This window comes from Antechinus flavipes, chromosome 5, assembly GCF_016432865.1.
Source record: "Antechinus flavipes isolate AdamAnt ecotype Samford, QLD, Australia chromosome 5, AdamAnt_v2, whole genome shotgun sequence".
Lineage (NCBI taxonomy): Eukaryota > Metazoa > Chordata > Mammalia > Dasyuromorphia > Dasyuridae > Antechinus > Antechinus flavipes.
The window spans coordinates 218,485,079-218,504,649 of NC_067402.1; the positions used below are offsets into that span (position 1 = coordinate 218,485,079).

General features: G+C 36.1%; 1 pseudogene; it reads left to right on the forward strand.

The window, feature by feature from the left end:
• LOC127539059 (retinol dehydrogenase 16-like) overlaps positions 1 to 19,571 on the forward strand; it is a 50,521-nt pseudogene that overhangs the window by 25,282 nt on the left and 5,668 nt on the right.

The following is a 19,571-nucleotide window of genomic DNA, read 5'->3' on the forward strand; positions in this document are numbered from 1 at the left end:
CTTTACTTCCATCTTGATGTCCAGGGAGAGAATTTCAAGCTTTTATTGCAGCCTTAGAAATTTGCTCATACACTGTTATGAGATAATAAATCTGTTCTGAACTCTCTGCATACTGACCTTCACCAGCTAGTTGGTCAAAAGCAACTTGTACAATAGCTCCTATTTGCCTATTGTGTTGGGCTTGAATCCTACATAATTCATGAAACTCTGAAAGCCACAACAAATTTTGTCCCGGTTCTAGACATATCTTAGCTATGGATTTCCAGTCATTTGGGGTTAAGATTTCATAGGACAAATTATCTAGTAACATCTTCACATAAGAGGATGTAGCCCCATAAAGAGTGCAACCCTTTTTCAAATCTTTAATTTTTTCCAAATTAAAAGGAGTGTATTTCCTCTCTTTTTAACCTGAAGAGTCGAGCTTTTCAATCACAGGATATGCATTTATAAAATCAGATATATCTTCTCCTTCATTTTTTGCCTTAATTAATGCCTCTTCTAATCTTGTCATATTCTGCTTCATAGGAGACATTGATTGTGTTTCTGCTTTTCTCCCTCCCCCTTCTTCTTCCACCCCTGAAGGGTTAATTGAGGGGGGAGGGTCATGAGCTGTGGAATGACCTAATTCCTACTGCTGTGAAGTATCATACTCAGAATTGTAATTAACTCCATTCTCATCTGATTCGTCCTCCTTTTCACCTAGTAAAGTTGGTACTTCTCCCTCCTGCACTTTCTTTTTCTTCATTCTAACACTTAAATAACTTCTTATAGACAATTGTATTAAATTATATGTATTAATTATGTCTTTGGAAATTGAGTCAGGTCCATTTCTATTGTAAAAAAGATCCTCTCTTTCTAATGTCCACTGCATTGAGTTTGAATTAGATCTGTAGTATTCACCCAGTTTTTCTCCTATTAATTTCCACTCATCTAAATCCAATTCCTTTTCTGTAGAGAACCAAGGACATATGTACTTAACAATTTCTAAAAGTTCAGTGATCTGCTTCAAAATTATAATCAAACCTTGGCTTTCCATAACTTTGACAATGCTCTCTTAACATTTTCCTTGAACAGAAACAGGCTGTTTTCTAAACATCTGTCCCATCTTAGCTGAAATTCTACTATAACTCTTTTAACAAAATTTCTTTGTTGCACTCACCCTAATTTCTGGGTCAAGAAGACTTTTCCACTGGATCAGGATCTGAATCAGCCCCATGTTGGGCGCCAAAATGTGGTGATTTTCTTCTTTAAATTAATATAATAAGGGTTCTTTCTGGGAGAAGATAGATTTCTTGGGGGAGGTTTTCTGGAGGCAGTCTTAGTTGCAGTTAAGAGTAAATAATCACCCAAAATGCAGCTAAGTGATAAAAGTTCAGATCTTTTATTGTCTCTAAGCCCAATTAGCTTAGAGGCCTATCTCTCTGCTTGGTTCCAAGAGCTCTTGCCGCTTTGTCCTTTGCTTCTGCCTCTGCTTTCTTCAGCCTCCAGAGCCAGCACCAAGTTGAATCTGTCTTGCCTCTGAGAGAGCCTTCTCAATCTTCAGCTGAACTCTCGACTTATAGCTTCTTCCTCTGAAAACTCTCCTGATTGGCCCCTTTGAAGCTCTATTTATTCGTGAGAGAGGAATTGTGGGATGTGAGAGAGAGGGATTATGGGTTTCTCCCATAGTGCTCTAAGAGCTTCAAGGGAAGTGTGAATTCACAAAATTACAAAGTTTACTTTGTGAATCTCCCATACTTGTGAATTCCAATGAGTAAAGGTGTAAACATAAGCATTGTATTAATTAGTTCTACTTAGTACCTTGTTTCAGGTTCTGGCCCAAAACATCTTCTTGTAAGATCAGATCAATAATCTATCAACTCTAATGAGTTAGCAGTTTGTAAAGATTCCAACAAATTCTAATTGCCAGTAAGAGTGGGGGAGTGAGGGGTTATGGCTTATTATGCAGGGTTAAACAGATTCCCATTTTTTCTAGGAAATATTCAAATCCTTGCATCATCTTGGAGTATCTCAACACCATGATTTTGATGGAGTTTACCTGGGATCACATAAGTCAAACAAGATTAGAAAAAATGCAAGGACCTATGGAAAGGGCAAGGAGAAGGAGAAACAATGGTCCTATAAAGGATGGGGCAAGGGTATTTAGCCATGGGGAGGAATTAAATAGGGACTGGTACCAATTCATCCCCTGACCCTGCTCCAGTCATTCAGACTCAAGAATCTTACAGACAAAAGTCAGACTCTCCCTGATAACCCGAGTTGTTAACAGCATTCTTTGTTTAGAGGCCTCCCTGTTGCAAGAATAGCATGTCAGGCCCCTGCAGTTCTGAAGTACCATCTCAGCCAAGGAATCCAGTTTTAGATGGACATTTCAATGTGAGTTAGGTCTGCACTTAATTCAGCATGACTGGAACTGTTTGTTGAGAGGGCTGTGGTGCTCAGGGCTATTGTGCCAGCCAATCCTAATCCTCTACTAAGGGAAGTTGCTGCACTGCATATTGCTGTCAGAGAGATCTCAGGGGGAGAGGTGAGATCTGAAATAGATCCAGCCATCTCCCCCAGAAGAATAGATAGCTTAGGGAATACCGCTACCAAGATACAGAAATGGTGTGAGAGTATGCACACTTCAGGAGTCTGATACTAAATTGCAGCATCCTTTGAGGATACTGAAATATTAATTAAAAATCTGGTGTTACAGGACTGGAGGAATGGATCAGAAAGACTTGTGGAGGCAGTCACAAGACAGCTACCTGTATCTTGGAGATTTCCACAGGTAATTTTTGTTTTTTTGCAAGAATAGGTAGATTGGAAAGTGGTCCCCAAAACTGGGTCTGTTAAAGCAAGGCCATTAAAATAAGGGATTCAGATTTAAAGCAGAGCCAGCAACATGGCCCAACTGGACTTTTGTAGGGTTTTTAAATGTGTACAATTGGTAATAAACCAAGCAAGGAGTAAGGATGAAAAGGACTGTGAAGAGGGCTTCTGATTTGATCTGGTGGGCTAGAAGGGGCAGTAGTGCCTGGGACAAAGGAACTGGTAGCACTAGGGGTGGTACTAGGTGATATGGGGATTTTTAACAAGGGTCCAAAGTTGTGGGGAAAGACTACTACAGTGGCCAGAGAGATAGCAGTAACCTGCTGCCAGAGGTTAAGTCAAGTCCATTCTCTACCTCTCCCTCAAATGCTGTCCCTTCAGTCTAATCCCTAAATAAGTTGTCTGGTAAAGGTGTTTTCCCATTCTTTCAAGTGCTTAGGAGAAAATCCACCAATTTTCCTAATCTCTTCTCCCTTATCCCCCCTTTTGTTTTGTCAAAGAAATAATCCAAAGGGGGAGTAGACAGGGTTCCAATTGTTGAATAACTATCTCATATATAAGTCCTAAAAGTGAATTAAAGTTCTTCTACATAACACACTAGTACAGTAAGAGTTTTCTACTCTGAAACATATCTAAAGATCCTCAAATAATTACATATTCTGAAGGGAACATGGTGTTCAATTAGATAATGCAGATACATTCTATCATTTGACAAGCACTAAACTGAATTGTTAGTGGTACATCCTCTTTCAGCAACATTTATCCAAATTTTAACCCAATGTTTTTCATTCTAAATTCTAAATACATTGTAACACAGGACCCACTCAGAATTTAGTGCCTATTCATTAACCAGTTCCAGTTCTTCCTAAGTCAATGGGGCTCAAAGTCCATTAGATGAGACAATGGTCTCATCTTCTGAAACTACTTCTTGCCCAAAATGGGTGCAGAGTTGAATCATCCTATAGGATTCTGTTTTCCAGGGGTTTTGTGCTGGAACTGAGTGAAGCATCCAATGGGTTGATCCAGGTCCCTGAAGCAGGTCAACACAACTGTAACTTGACCAAAACTTAGGACAAAAAAACAAATTTGACAAATACGGTTAGAATAGTCTGAGATAGAAAGACTCGTCCAAAAGGAGTGCTACAAAACGTGGAGAGGCTAATATAGATTTGCTAGAAGCTTCCCATGAAGGAAACATGTTTGTCTCACAGGACAGACAAATGTTAAAGATGTATCAGCTATAGCCCCAATAAACAATAAAACAGCAGTTAGGTCTCACATTTATTCTGATTACAGAAATCTACTATAGGAAGAAAAAGGCAAGGTCATGCGTATAATATAATATAATATAATCAGTCAAAACTGATTCTTCAGGACCTCAATCTGAGAGCACATAGATGACACAGGATAAAGCAGCCTTAACTCAGTTTTACTTCAGGTAATTGTCCCAGTAACAATTCTACCTTAAGCTAGACTCAGGAATAATCAGGTAGGTTCTCAGTCAAAAGAAAACCACTGGGAAATTGAGTCAGAAAGATCCCACTTTGACAAAGGCCAAAGTCAGTCTCACAACTCTTGCCCAGATACTAACTGCCACCTGTAACAATTCAGAATCACATTAATCTGAATGGTTTGTGGCATATTCCTTTCAGATAGTAGATTTTTTGTTGATGATCTATCAGACAGTCATACTTGAATTTAAAACTCCAAATAATATCAGCTATAGTCACAAGAGATTTTTATCTCCAATAACAAATTTCATTAATCAAAGTTTCAGATGAATCTAGCTCTCAAGGATTACATATCCTAAATAGATATTGACTATGACCTTATATTGATAATAGTAAGAGATTCATCCTAGAAAGTTCACAATTCATCTTTGATATCTAAATAGATGGTTTTTAAGTTCAATATTACATAAATCATTTTGTTATTAAAATATATTTAAAAATTCTAAATTGTATATTGTCTATAGTAGAAACATGTTCAAAGGGACAAAGGCAAAAAACTATTATCTTTGGGGTCTTTTTAAATAATGGGTACACTTTAAGATGATACAATACAATCAATTAAAACTCATACGGAATATAGAATGCCTTAATCCCATATAAAGGAACATTATCAGAATTATCATTAATAACTTTTCCATTCTTAAAAAAAGTTAGTTCATCTTTCTCCAATTTGGAGCTGTGGCCAATAAATTTTTCCACTCTGGGATGGTTTCACAGCATACATTAATTTGTGCATTGGTATAAAAGGTGTATATCTTGTCAAGTCTTATCCCAGATAATTGTACTACTCTCTTAATGCCCTTTAATAAAATTCTAGCCACAAGCTAGGATAAGGCTTTGTTCTGGTAAAGAGTAAGACTGTTCTGGTTGTGCTGGGAGGTTCACCCACTCTATCACACTGTCTCCTTGATGAAGGACTGCTGTGGGTGCCTCTTTTGTAGCAAAAATTGATATTTCCAAGGCTTTTTGAGTGACTCTTTCAACCACATTGGATAAAGCCAGTTCAATCTCTCTTGGAACCTAATCTCTTGAGCTTCTTTTGTAAATTGGCATGGTGAGTCTAAAGCAGTCTTCCCTTAAAATGTCATATAATGGTGGTAACAACATGATTTTTGTAAATGCTTTTTGTATAGGAATAAGAGCAGGAGCCACATACATTTGACACATAGTAGTACCATTTTTCATTACCTGTGGCAAAACTGTCTATTCAAATCTTTTATAAGGCTCAGCTAAATTAATTCTGGGCACTGAAAAGACAAATCTTTTCATATCCTCCTTTTCCAGAGGACTAGAATAGAAACAATCCTTAATCCAAAGAGGCCATTTCCTAGGCAACTGAGGAGATGGAAGCCCAAGCTGAAGAGCTCCCATTGTTTCCGTTTGTCCTTTTACTCTTCTTAAATCAATCAACTTTCTCCATTTTCCAATTTTTTTTTTATAGCAAATCCAAGGACTTAGAGAAGCTTGTAAATGTCCTTGGTCAAGTTGCTCCTGTACTATAGCTAATAAGGCCTGAATTTTTTCACTTTGTAAGATGTCTCTTTCCCACAGATCGAAGGGGATCTTTTCAACTGTAAAATTCCCATTTTAAAAGAGTAGTATTAATTCCAGGTACTATTAATCCTCATGCCAGACATATAGGTATTTGCTGTAATCTTTGGCCAATGACTAGGCCAACTGGCACCTCTAATGATTGTACAATCTGCATCTCTGTCTACCAACCTTTCAATGGTATGCCACTCACATAGATAATGAATAAAGGACATTCAGTTGTAGCAGCTGCAGTCCATAATATTCCTGAATTCTGTTAAATATCACCAAATTGTATTCCAGGAATGTATATCAATAAATCTGATGCTACTCCTCCTGGGACATAGATCACACATTGTCTATCTGTATTAGTGACTGGAACAATAGCTACACATTCCTCAGTTTCCCAAATCAGTATATGGATAGACGCTGTTTTATAAGCCTTCTCAGAGGGTGAAATGATCTAACAGTGTGTGGAGGCAAAGGATCTGTAAGCTGAACAAAGACAGTTTCAGCTCACCTGAGGACCTCTTTGTAGTCCTAGCAGTATACAGCTTTACTTTCTCTAACTGCAATCCCCTTTCCCCACAGGCTTGCTTAAAGACTGATCAGGTTGCTTTTCAGCAGACTGTAGTTGGAGTGCTGAGCTCTTAAAGACCCTCTGGGCATAATAACAATTGCTGCCATAAAGCCAACACAAGTTTTTCTTGCCTGAGGCTCTAAAGCCTAATCCTGCCTCTTGTAATGATGACATAGGGGGTTGGCTGATACTTTGTGGGCGGTACTGATGATATCATCGCCCCTCCCACTCCTTCTCCTCCTCTTCCCATACACAAAGGCAGAGTTGAGGGAAAAGGGTCAGGAAATGGAAGATACCCTAAAAGCGCATGCTGAGTGGTAGGCAGAATTGAAACTGAAACCAAGTTTTGAATGTGAAAAGCAATCCCCCCTTTCTCATTAGCAAAATACTTAACTCTTTTCTTTATTAAATGACTATGCCCCATAAATTTCCTAGAGCTGTAGCAGAGGAGATAAATTAGTAAAACGCTAAAAAGGATTTCTTTAGCTATGTCCCACCTGCTATGTTCTCAGGGGTTATAGTCACCAACTCTCTGCTTACTTTTTTCCTGATATTTCCTTGTTTGGCTGTTCAAGTTAAAGTCTTCCCTAGTTTTAAAACTTGTGGGATTCTTTAACCCATTGTATTCACTTGGTTCTCCCATTATTAATTGCTGCATAGTAGCTTCTTTTTCCTTCTCTGCCTCAGCCAATAGACTGAGCTCTTATTCTTTCTGTTCTAGCTGCTGAAACTTAACTTTTTGTTTTTTCTCTAACTCAATCTGTAATTTTTGCATTTCTTGTTCTAGTTTCTGTAATGTGATTTTTCATTTTTTCTCTAACTCAACCTATAACTCTTGTAATTTTTGCTCTATTTGCTCAATCATCTCAATCATTTGATTTTTTTTCTTGCTAAGCTGTACTTAACGGGCATGGGAATAAATAATCCAGAGCTCAGAAGTAAGCTCCCTACCCCTCTGGTGTTCTCTGTTAGAAAGAACTTCACCTACTTCCTGCTCCCCACAACTTATATAGGGTCTATGAGGTTACATACACAGCAATTAGAGAAGGAGACGTCTCCCATTGATAATGCAATCTCAATGCAACCAGAGCTTCCACCCATGAGAGGATCTGCACTGTTCACAGAAACCACATCCAGGTTCTCAGGCTTCAAGGACTCTGTACTTCCTGATTGTGCTGTGCAAGCTTCCTCTTCGGATCCTTACAAAAATGCAGTGAAGTTCAAAGGATATGAACAGACAATTCTCAGACAAAGAAATTGAAACTTTCTAGCCATATGAAAAGATGCTCCAAGTCATTATTAATCAGAGAAATGCAAATTAAGACAACTCTGAGATACCACTACACACCTGTCAGATTGGCTAGAATGACAGGGAAAGATAATGGAATGTTGGAGGGTATGTGGGACAACTGGGACACTGCTACATTGTTGGTGGAATTGTGAATACATCCAGCCATTCTGGAGAGCAATTTGGAATTATGTTCAAAAAGCTATCAAACTGTGCATACTCTTTGACCCAGCAGAGTTACTACTGGGCTTGTATCCCAAAGAGATTTTTTAAAAGGGAAAGGGACCTCTATGTGCAAGAATGTTTGTGGCAGCCCTCTTTGTAGTGGCCAGAAACTGGAAACTGAGTGGAGGGCCATCAATTGGAGAATGGCTAAATAAATTGTGGTATATGAATATTATGGAATATTATTGTTCTGTAAGAAATGACCAGCAGGATGATTTCAGAAAGGCCTGGAGAGACTTACATGAACTGATACTGAGTGAAATAAGCAGGACCAGAAGATCATTATTTACTTCAACAACAATACTATATGATCATCAATTCTGATGGACGTGGCCAACTTCAACAATGGGATGAACCAAATCAGTTCCAATAGAACAGTAATAAACTGAACCAGCTACACCCAGGGAAAGAACTCTGGAAGATGACTATGAACCACTACACAGAATTCCCAATTTTTGAACTTTTGATTTCTCAGGCTAATTGTACATTATTTCAAAGTCCGACTCTTTTTACACAGCAAAATAACTGTTTGGACATGTATACATATATTGTATTTAATTTACCCTTTAACATATTTAACATGTCAACCTGCCATCTGGGGGAAGGAGGGAAAGATTTGGAACAAAAGGATTTGCAACTGTCAATGCTAAAAAATTACCTATGCATATATTTATAAATAAAAAGCTATAATTTAAAAAGATAAAAATAAAAATCTAAAATAAAAAAAAGAATGCAGTAAAGTGTAAATACCTCTAGGCTAGTTCTATTGAAACAGCATTAGAGGATCTCTGGGAGGAGCTGAGTTTTTTTTCATATTGCCAGCTTCAAATGCATGTTTAAGTGTACACATCTCATATAAGACACAACCTAAAGCCCAAATGTCACTTTTATTATTATAAGGTTTGTTTTCACAGATTTCAAGTGACAAATAGTATGGTGTTCCTATGCAAGTCCGAGCTAGTTTGAGGGTACTATTAAGAATTCTAGCAATTCCAAAGTCCCCCAGTTGTACTGTACCATCTTTGGTTAAAAAAATGTTCTTTAGTGTTTCTATTTTTTTGCGTCTAATTTCTATTTCTTCATCTTCTTCTTGCCCTTTGAATTCATCAGGATCATTTTTTTCACCACGAAGTTTGGCTTTAATTTGTTGACGTTCATTGAAGTTTTGAAGTCTTATTTGCCTTAATCTTGCCAAGTACTCCAGGTGTCCTTCAGCTCGAGCTTTATTTTGCATAGCTTCATGTTTCCGCTGCAGGAATTCCTCTACTTGTTTTGCTCTTTCTGAAGAAAGGTGTCCTCTTTGCCTGTTTGAGTTGGCTTGTTTAGACCCAGCCTTCAATCTTTTCCTAACTGTGTCAGCATCAGAAGAATGGTGATGACCTGCAGGCCCATTAGGAAATCCTGGACGTATTCCAGGGGGAACACCTCTTTCAGGAAGGCAATGGCGATTCATTTCTCCTCTCCACCTGGACTCTCTGTCTTCGGCTCTTTGCTGCTGCATTTGATAACTTTGGCCCCAACCACAGAAATTTTCCTCTCCAGCATGGGGAGTTTGAAATGTGAATTGGGAAGATTGAGGGAATCTGTTGATAAGAGATTCGAGGGCCAGCTATGATGTGGAGACATGGCGCTGGCTGGGAAGGTGCCAACACATGCCAGGTGACTGAATAAGCAGTGGAACAGAGAAGCTGCTGGCCACAGGCATTTATAGGAGGGTAGAGTTCTTGGTTTGGGGTTCCAGGTCAGAGAGGAGAACTTAGGAGAAACTAAGGCTAAAGGCACCATCCCTCACACTCCAGGACTAGTTATTATAATTTTGGAATTTGGGTATAATTTGGAAATATATGCTATTTGAATAATCAAATAATAGATTTGAATAAATCAAATATTTGAATATAATTTGGAAAAAGAATCCAATCATGAAAAGTTACAATGGGAATAGAAAATATTGGGTTTTATCTTTAGAGGAGGATACTTAAGCAAAAAAATATACATATATTCTCTCCTCAAAAAGTAATGTTAACTGGTCACCTGCCCCAAAAGAATCCATAGAAAGAACCCCCCCAAAAAAATTTTAAATGAAATGAGAGAGGTTGACAGAAAAAAAATTGAAAATAAGAACAATTCAAGAAAAACTAAATTATTGAAAGAAAGTCAATCAACTGGAAAAGGAGACCAAGAATCTTTTTTTTTTTTAATTTTTATTTAATAATTACTTTATATTGACAGAATCCATGCCAGGGTAATTTTTTTTTTACAACATTATCCTTTGCACTCATTTCTGTTCCAATTTTTTCCCCTCCCTCCTTCCACCCCCTCCCCTAGATGGCAAGCAGTCCTTTATATGTTTGATATGTTGCAGTATATCCTAGATACAATATATGTTTGCAGAACCGAACAGTTCTCTTGTTGCACAGGGAGAATTGGATTCAGAAGGTATAAATAACCCGGGAAGAAAAACAAAAATGCAGATAGTTCACATTCGTTTCCCAGTTTCTTTCTTTGGGTGTAGCTGCTTTTGTCCGTCATTTATCAATTGAAACTCAGTTAGGTCTCTTTGTCAAAGAAATCCACTTCCATCAGAATACATCCTCAGACAGTATTGTTGTTGAGGTATATAATGATCTCCTGGTTCTGCTCATTTCACTCAGCATCAGTTCATGTAAGTCTCACCAGTCCTCTCTGTATTCATCCTGCTGGTCATTTCTTACAGAACAATAATATTCCATAACATTCATATACCATAATTTACCCAGCCATTCTCCAATTGATGGGCATCCATTCATTTTCCAGTTTCTAGCCACTACAAATAGGGCTGCTACAGACATTTTGGCACATACAGGTCCCTTTCCCTTCTTTAGTATTTCTTTGGGATATAAGCCCAATAGGAACACTGCTGGATCAAAGGGTATGCACAATTTGATAATTTTTTGGGCATAATTCCAGATTGCTCTCCAGAATGGTTGGATTCGTTCACAACTCCACCAACAATGCATTAGTGTCCCAGTTTTCCCACATCCCCTCCAACATTCATCATTATTTTTTCCTGTCATCTTAGCCAATCTGACAGGTGTGTAGTGGTATCTCAGAGTTGTCTTAATTTGCATTTCTCTGATCAATAATGATTTGGAACACTCTTTCATATGAGTGGTAATAGTTTCGATTTCATCCTCTGAAAATTGTCTGTTCATATCCTTTGACCATTTATCAATTGGAGAATGGCTTGATTTCTTATAAATTTGAGTCAGTTCTCTATATATTTTGGAAATGAGGCCTTTATCAGAACCTTTAACTGTGAAGATGTTTTCCCAGTTTGTTGCTTCCCTTCTAATCTTGTTTGCATTCGTTTTGTTTGTACAAAGGCTTTTTAATTTGGTGTAATCAAAATTTTCTATTTTGTGATCAGTAATGGTCTCTAGTTCATCTTTGGTCACAAATTTCTTAGGAGACCCAGAATCTTAAGGAAGAAAATTATCCCTGAAAAATTAGAATTGGGCAAGGGGAAGTCAACAAAGATATAAGGTCAAGAAATAATTAAATAAAATAGGAAGAATGAAAAAATACAAGAGAATGTGAAATATCTCATAAAATGATCAGCTGATCTGGAGAACAGATCAAGGAAGAGAAAACATAAAAACAATTGGATTACCTGAAAGCTATAACAATATTTTTTTTAATCTTGTTACATTAATACAAGAAATAATTAAAGAAAATTGTCCTGAAGTATTAGAAGAAGATGAGAAACTGCAGATAAGCTCAGGTTCCTTCCATCCCCCTCTAATACAGGAAATGAAAGAACAAGATAAAAAGAAAAAAGTCCAAAGAGTAGAATTATTGGGAGGGACTTTGCTTTTTACTGATTTGGAGGAAAGAAAGTTATCCATTTACAATTTTATGACCTGAAGTTTAAATGGAGGAAATAAGATAATTTAGCCTATATACTTTTTATTCTAAGATCCTGGAGGAAGGCAAAAGGGAGTCTACATGTCATCCCTATGGAAGAAGAGGGTTGCCTTAGTAGAGATCTTTGAAAGAGCCAGAATTTAATATTATTCCCCCCACTGGAGTTCTTGCTGAGGGGAAAAGACTTACCAAGGAAAAATTTGATTAAAATCTTTGAGCTTAAATCAAATTGAACAAGTTAAAGGTTAAAAAAAGAAAAAGAAAAAAAAAAAAAAAAGAAAGAAGCATATGTAAAGTACCTTCTATGTGCCAGGCACTGGGCTAACTTTACCAATATTATCTTATTTGATTCCCTCAAGAAACCTTGGAGATGTGTGCTATTACCATCTCTATTTTAAAGTTGAAGAAATTGAGACAGGCAAAAGTTAAGTGATTTGTTCAGGACCATACAGCTAAGTGTCTCAGGTTGGATTTTAATTCAGGTCTTATTGACTCCAGGTCCCACACTCTAATCACTGTGACACTTAGTCTCTGTGACTATCTCAGTAAAATACTTACAAATTATTTTGTTCTCCACTCAAGCTACATGAAGCATAAAACTAAAGGAAATAAAATTTAAGAGAAATTCCATTTAAAGTAACTACTGATAGTATAAAACACTTAGGAATCTATCTGCCAAGGGAAAATCAGAAACTTTATGAGCAAAACTACAAAACACTTTTCACACAAATTAAGTCTGATCTAAGCAATTGGAAAAATATTAAATGCTCTTGGATAGGGTGAGCAAATATAACAAAGATGACAATACTACCTAAACTAATCTATTTGTTTAGCGCTATACCAATCAGACTCCCAAAAAACTGTTTTAATGACCTAGAAAAAAAAACAACAAAGTTCATATGGGAATAAAATTACTGTTGTAGATGTTAAGATTACTGGCATCCTGAAGTCAAAACTCAAGGGGAATAACATATTTAGAGTAATTAGCACCTACTCAGTACTAGTCTTACCAACTACTTTGAAGCAACAAAATGGAGAATGACAGAGTTTAAAAGTTTCCAAGCAAATTTAGAAATTACCAAGATAATATTAATGAGATACAGGATCCATCAACCTAAAGCATCTTTAGAAATATTAACATTTTTCCTCCAAAAAGAAAAAGAAGAGGTTTAACAGATATCCTTAAAGCACATTAAAAACCTAGAGAAATACTTCTAGAATGAACAGAATATTTTTTAAAAATAAAGTTATTTATCTTAAATGTACTTGTAATCTTTTCCTCCTAGTGGAACTAAAAATGAATAAAAACAATTCTCCTCCCAAATAAAAATAATAATAATAAAACCTTCATAAACATTATGATATAACAAAAGAAATTGCTACACTAGCTATGCCCCAAAATGTATGTAAATAGACATCATTTCACAGACAAGCAATAAAAGGTATTAATAGATATATGCCCCTGTTACTTATCAAATATAACCAGAATAATTTACCTCCATATAGTGCTTAGGAAATGCCTTAGATCAAAGAATAGAATGAAAATCCAAATATGGATAATATCTTCAGTAATGGGCCAACAACAACAAACAAACAAACAAAATTGAACAAATGGCTAAATAATGAAGATCCATTTACAGAAATGAAAGGGTTAATTATATCAATTCAAGATCAGGTTATTGCCACCAGAAGTTACAGAAAAGTTACCTTTATGGAGCCTCATCTAATTGATTGATAGAGATTTTGAAAGAGGAAAGTTCAACATATCACTGCAAATTACAAAAATTTAAAATGGTACTAAATGCTAATGAGATGCCACTAAACTACAAATGTCTAAAAAGAAGCAACCAGATGATCAGAATGATACATCAAAAATTCACTATCTTTCACAATGTTGCAAGTTACAAGTACCTGTTCTACACATGAAAATTTTGAGATGTCCTGAGCATTCAGGGAGTAAACTACTAGAACTGACTAGAGCAATATTCTCTCCATCATTTTATCTATACCTGCAGTTGTGGAACAGCCTGTTACTTTCTTTAAGAATGGTGAGGGGGACATCCAGCCATTCTGGAGAGCAAACATCCAGCCATTCTGGAGAGCAAACATCCAGCCATTCTGGAGAGCAATTTGGAATTATGCTCAAAAAGTTATCAAGCTGTGCATACCCTTTGATCCAGCAGTGTTTCTACTGGGCTTATACCCCAAAGAGATACTAAAGAAAGGAAAGGGACCTGTATGTGCCAAAATGTTTGTGGCAGCCCTATTTGTAGTGGCTAGAAGCTGGAAAATGAAAGGATGTCCATCAATTAGAGAATGGTTGAGTAAATTGTGGTACATGAACGTTATGGAATATTATTGTTCTGTAAGGAACGACCAGCAGGATGAATACAGAGAGAACTGGTGAGACTTACATGAACTGATGCTGAATGAAATGAGCAGAACCAGGAAATCATTATATACCTCAACAACGATACTGTCTGAGGATGTATTCTGATGGAAGTGGACCTCTTTGATAAAGAGAGCCTTAATTGATCAAAGATGGACAGAAGCAGCTACACCCAGAGAAAGAACACTGGAAATGAATATAAACTGCTTGCATTTATGTTTTTCTTCCCGGGTTATTTATACCTTCTGAATTCAATTCTCCCTGTGCAACAAGAAAACTGTTCGGTTCTGCACACATATATTGTATCTAGGATATACTGCAACCCATTCAACATGTAAAGAACTCTTGCCATCTGGGGGAAGGGGTGGAGGGAGGGAGGGGAAAAATCGGAACAGAAGTGAATGCAAGGGATAATGCTGTAAAAAATTACCCTGGCATGCATTCTATCAATAAAAAATTATTTAAAAATTAAAAAAAAAAAAGAATGGTGAGGGGGCAGGTAGTGCAGTAGATAGACCACCAGCCCTGAAGTCAGGAGGACCTGAGTTCAAATCTGGCTTCAGACAGTTAACACTTCCTAGCTATGTGACCTAGACAAGTCACCCCCCCCCCCAATTAACCTTTGCCTTAGCAAAAAGCTTAGCAAAAAAAAAAAAAAAAAAAGAATGGTGAGGCAAAAGAAGCATCGTTGGATGAAATCAAGTAGGAAAATATGCAGGTTGAGGAAATACAAGGTATCAAAATCTCACAGAAATATGAAAAGATGGAATTTGACCCTGCATGGGCAGATCACAATGGATTAGTAGTCCATCGCCTTAACTATTCAGCCATCTCATCAACTACTCACAGAAGGCAAGTGCTTATAAAGTGGTCAGAAAAAGTGAAACAAGGACACTCTCAAGATATCTCTTAAGAATTTTAGAATCAATTGTATGGTATGGAAGTCACTAGCACAGGACCACACAGCATGGTGTGCCCTCATCAAAGAAGATGCTGGCTGTGACATATTTAACATGTAGAGGAGCTTGCCATCTAGGGGAGGGGGTAGAGGGAAGGAGGGGAAAAATCAGAACAGAAGTGAATGCAAGGGATAATGTAAAAAACTACCCAGGTGTGGGTTCTGCCAATAAAAAGTTATAATTAAAAAAAAACCAAAGAAGTTGTTGTACTCAATGAGCAAAATAGAATTAAATTAGCTCAGAAGAAACAGGAAATGTGCAAAGTTAGAGAAGCAATCCCAAATTTCCATTGGGATTATTTGTGTCCAATCTGTGGCACAGCATTCCAAGCTCATATTGGTCTGACCAGCCAGACGGACACACTACAATTTGACTCTAACATAGTGATATCATTTTGATCCTCTTTGAGAATGAAGGATAACAACTGACCAGCCAACCAACCTGAAGTTGTCCCTATGATGATGTCACTGAACCATGAGAAAATGAGCTTATGTAGCAGTTTATATACTTTTATTTAATTAAAAAGCATTTTATCAATTTATTTATGTTCACAGAATATTAAACATAAAATAATGAGATTACACCTAAACCCAAGATGACTGATATCTAAGCTTTATAAAACCAAGACAAGAAGATAATAACAGCATGCATCTATATATAGATATAACTTTAAATTTTGTAAAAAAAAAAAATGCTTTGTCTAAATTATCTGATTTGATTCTTACTTCAACCCTGTCAGGTAAGTACTATAGAAATTATAATATCTATTTTACAGATGAGTAAACTGAAAGAAAGAGATTTGTGTGTCATGCCTGCCAACTTGATCAGATCTCAACATTAGGATTATTCATTTGGAAATACTACCTACTATGGAATGGAAAGAAGTAGAGATCAAAAGCAAGTAGAACACTAAGAAGGCTATTATGTCATTCAAGTAAAAGTTAATGAAACCTGAAATAAAGTGGCAACATTAAGAAAGGGAAGACTGAGAGCTTGAGAAATAGATATACAAGAAAGATTACAGAAAAGTAAAATTAATAGGATTTGTAACTGATATTGTGTAAAAGGTGAGGAAGAGAAAAGTCAAAGATTAAGCAAAAATTTCATAGCTGTTTGATAAAATTAGATTATCAACAACAAAAATATGAAGTTAGAAGTCCCAAGTTAATCAATCAGTCAGCAAGTACCTATCAAGTACTTACTATGTTCCAGGAACTGTAATGAGTTCTGAGTAAAAGATAAAAAGTTAAAATTTGGACAAAGCATTTTTTACAAAATTTAAAGTGATATATAAATGTGTATTATTAGTTTCTGCTTGTCTTGGTTTGATAAAGCTCAAATAAATATTATTTTGGGATTAGATATAAAACCATGATTGTTATTTTATGTTTAATAGTCTTTGAACAATTTTAATTTGTCTTCATTTTCTCAGAATTTATTTCAGTTCCAGAAACATAGAAAGTGCCTGATATTTACTTGTTGAGTGTGACAACCAAATGGATACACCCAGTAGGCCACTAGAAATAGAGGATTGGTTTTCTGGGAAAAGAGTAGAGATGGACATACACATTTGAGTATCATTTGTGTAGAAGTGATATCAGAATCATGGGAATGAACAAGATTGCCAAGGGAAAGAATGTTAAAAGAGAATAGAAAATGGGCAAATACATAGACTTAAAGAAATGACATGATTAGACTACAAAAGGAGGAGATGAACCAGTAAGGAGACAGATTAAATACAGACATATGAGATATAAATCATGATAATGCAAGAAAATTAAGGAAAACTATATTTTCTGGCACATACATATACACATAAACATATTGCTTTCTTAATGTTGGTGAGGGAAGGGAAAAAGGAAGTGACTCTAGTGCTCCTGAATCTCTGTTTTCCTGTCTATTGGGTATCTAGTCAGTCAACAAGAATTTATTAAGTTCCTGCTATGTGCCAAATGAAGCACACACAAATGAAACAAAATGGATTCCCATTGATTAGGAAATAGCAAAAAATTATGGCATAGAAATGTAACAGAATATAATTACACAAGAAGAAATGAGAAACATGAAGATTTCAGAGAACTGTAGGAAGATTTGTATGCAAAGCGAAATAACTAAGAGAACAACAACCCCAACAATATAAATTTTTAAAATCAATAAAAAGGAAGTTGAACTCTGAGTAATGGGAAACCATTAAAGATTCCAATGAAGCATACCCCCTCTTTTTTGTGGTAGAGAGATGAAAAATTATAAGAACTAGACATGCATTAGGAAACAAGATTTCTGTTTCAGATTTTTTTTCTTTGTTACAAAAAAAGAGTTCAATTGGGAGAAAAGAATGGGGAATGACTGTTTTATAAAGATATAACCCTTTTTTAAAATAAAATGAAAAAGGAGAATATGCCCATGACATCAAATGTTCAGTAGAATGTAAGTTCCTTGAGAACATGGGTTTTTTCTTTATATCCTGAACACCTTGCTCACAGTAAGTACTTATAGTGCTTATACTGAACTGAATTAAATGTGTTTCATATAATAGGCACACAATAAATAATTGTTGAATGAACTTCAGGACTTGCCAGATGTAGTGGGTTGGTCTAAATCCTGAAACTAGTCTCTGACTTAAAGGAAATCATGAATGTGATTCATTTAAGAGCAGTTTCCACTCTTTCTATCCCCCAAGTATAATAGAGACATTAAAGAACTACACATCAATAAGACTGTCAGCAAGCATTTATTTTTAAACATAATATTTTTAATTTTTAAAAATCCAATCTATTTTGTTTTCAGATCTGAATTCTTTCTTTCTCACTTCCTTCTTCCCTTCCCTCACCAACATTGAGAAAGCAAGAAAAACAAGACTTATTACAAATATGTATACTCAAGACAAGTCTAGAAACAAATAGAAGAGTTGGAGTTGCATGAGACCAACGCCAACCCATTTTTTTTACCAACCTTCTTAACTTTCTTTCTGGCATTTTTATTCTGATGTTGATTCTCTTCTAACTGTTAATTTGACTCTAGTGCTCCTGAATCTCTGTTTTCCTGTCTATTGGGTATCTAGTCAGTCAACAAGAATTTATTAAGTTCCTGCTATGTGCCAAACATCATGCTAACTGCTGGGGATGCAGAGGAAAGAAAAGTCCCTATTCTCAAGGGGCTTATAGTTTAATGGGGATGTGAACAATCATTTCCAAAGAAGATATACACAAGCTACATTGAAAATAATTATTAGAGAGAAGGCACTAGTATTAAGAGGAATAGGGAAAGACTTCTCATAGAAGAGTTTACCTGAAAGTTGAAGGGAAAGTAGGAAAGGAAAGTAGAGGAAGGAAATCAGGAAGTAGAGATAAGAAGGAAGAGCACTCCAGCCATGTAAGAACAGTCATTAAAAAGGCACAGCAGGAAATGGAGTATTTATTAGAAACTATTAGAAGACAGGAAAGGCAGAAAAAGGTCAGTTTCTAAAGGGATTTAGGAGCCAAACAGAGAATTTTATATTTGATCTTTCAAATGATCAAGTTTCTTGGATGAAGGAGATGGATGTGATAGTCAAACCTGGAAAAATCACTTTGATGACTAAATAGAAGATGGATTGAAATTGGGAGAAACTGAGGCAGGCAGACCCACCTGTAGGCTATTACAATAGATAGCAATATCAGAAGAGAGAAGGGGAAATATGTAAGAGAAATTATGAAGGTAAAATTGACAGGTCTTAATGATAGATTTAGACATGTGTATGAGAGGGAGTAGGAGTCAAGGATGGTATCTAAATTTTGGACCTAGGTTATTGGGAGGATAGTGATGTTGTCAATGGTAATAACAAAATTCATAAGAGGGAAATGTTTAGGTTAAAAGTTCTTTAGTTCAGTTTTAAACATGTTGAGTTTGAGATGTGTATGGAACATCCACTTCAAAATGTCCAAAAAGTGATTGGGATTATGAATTAGGAGCTCAGGATAGAGGCAGAACTGAATAAGTAGATCTGAGAATTATCAACATAGAGATGAAGATGACGAACACACCAAGTGAAGTAGAATAAAGGGAAAATTGTACACAGTACAAGTACAAAACCTTGAAGAACATGAATAGTTATGGAGCATAATCTTGATGAAGAACCAAGCAAATAGGACTAAGATAGTAAGTAGAGAACTGAGAGAGAATAGTGTACATAAAACCTAGAGAAACAAGGGGGATTAATAATGTTTAATTACTAATAATAATTTAATTATTATCTGTAATTTAATTATAATCTTCAAGGCTGCAAAGAGGTAAAGAAGGATAAAATGAGAAAAGGCCATTAGGTTTGGCAATTAAGTGATCAGTAATTTTGAAGAGAACAGTTTCAGTTGAATGATGAAGTTGAAAGCCAAAC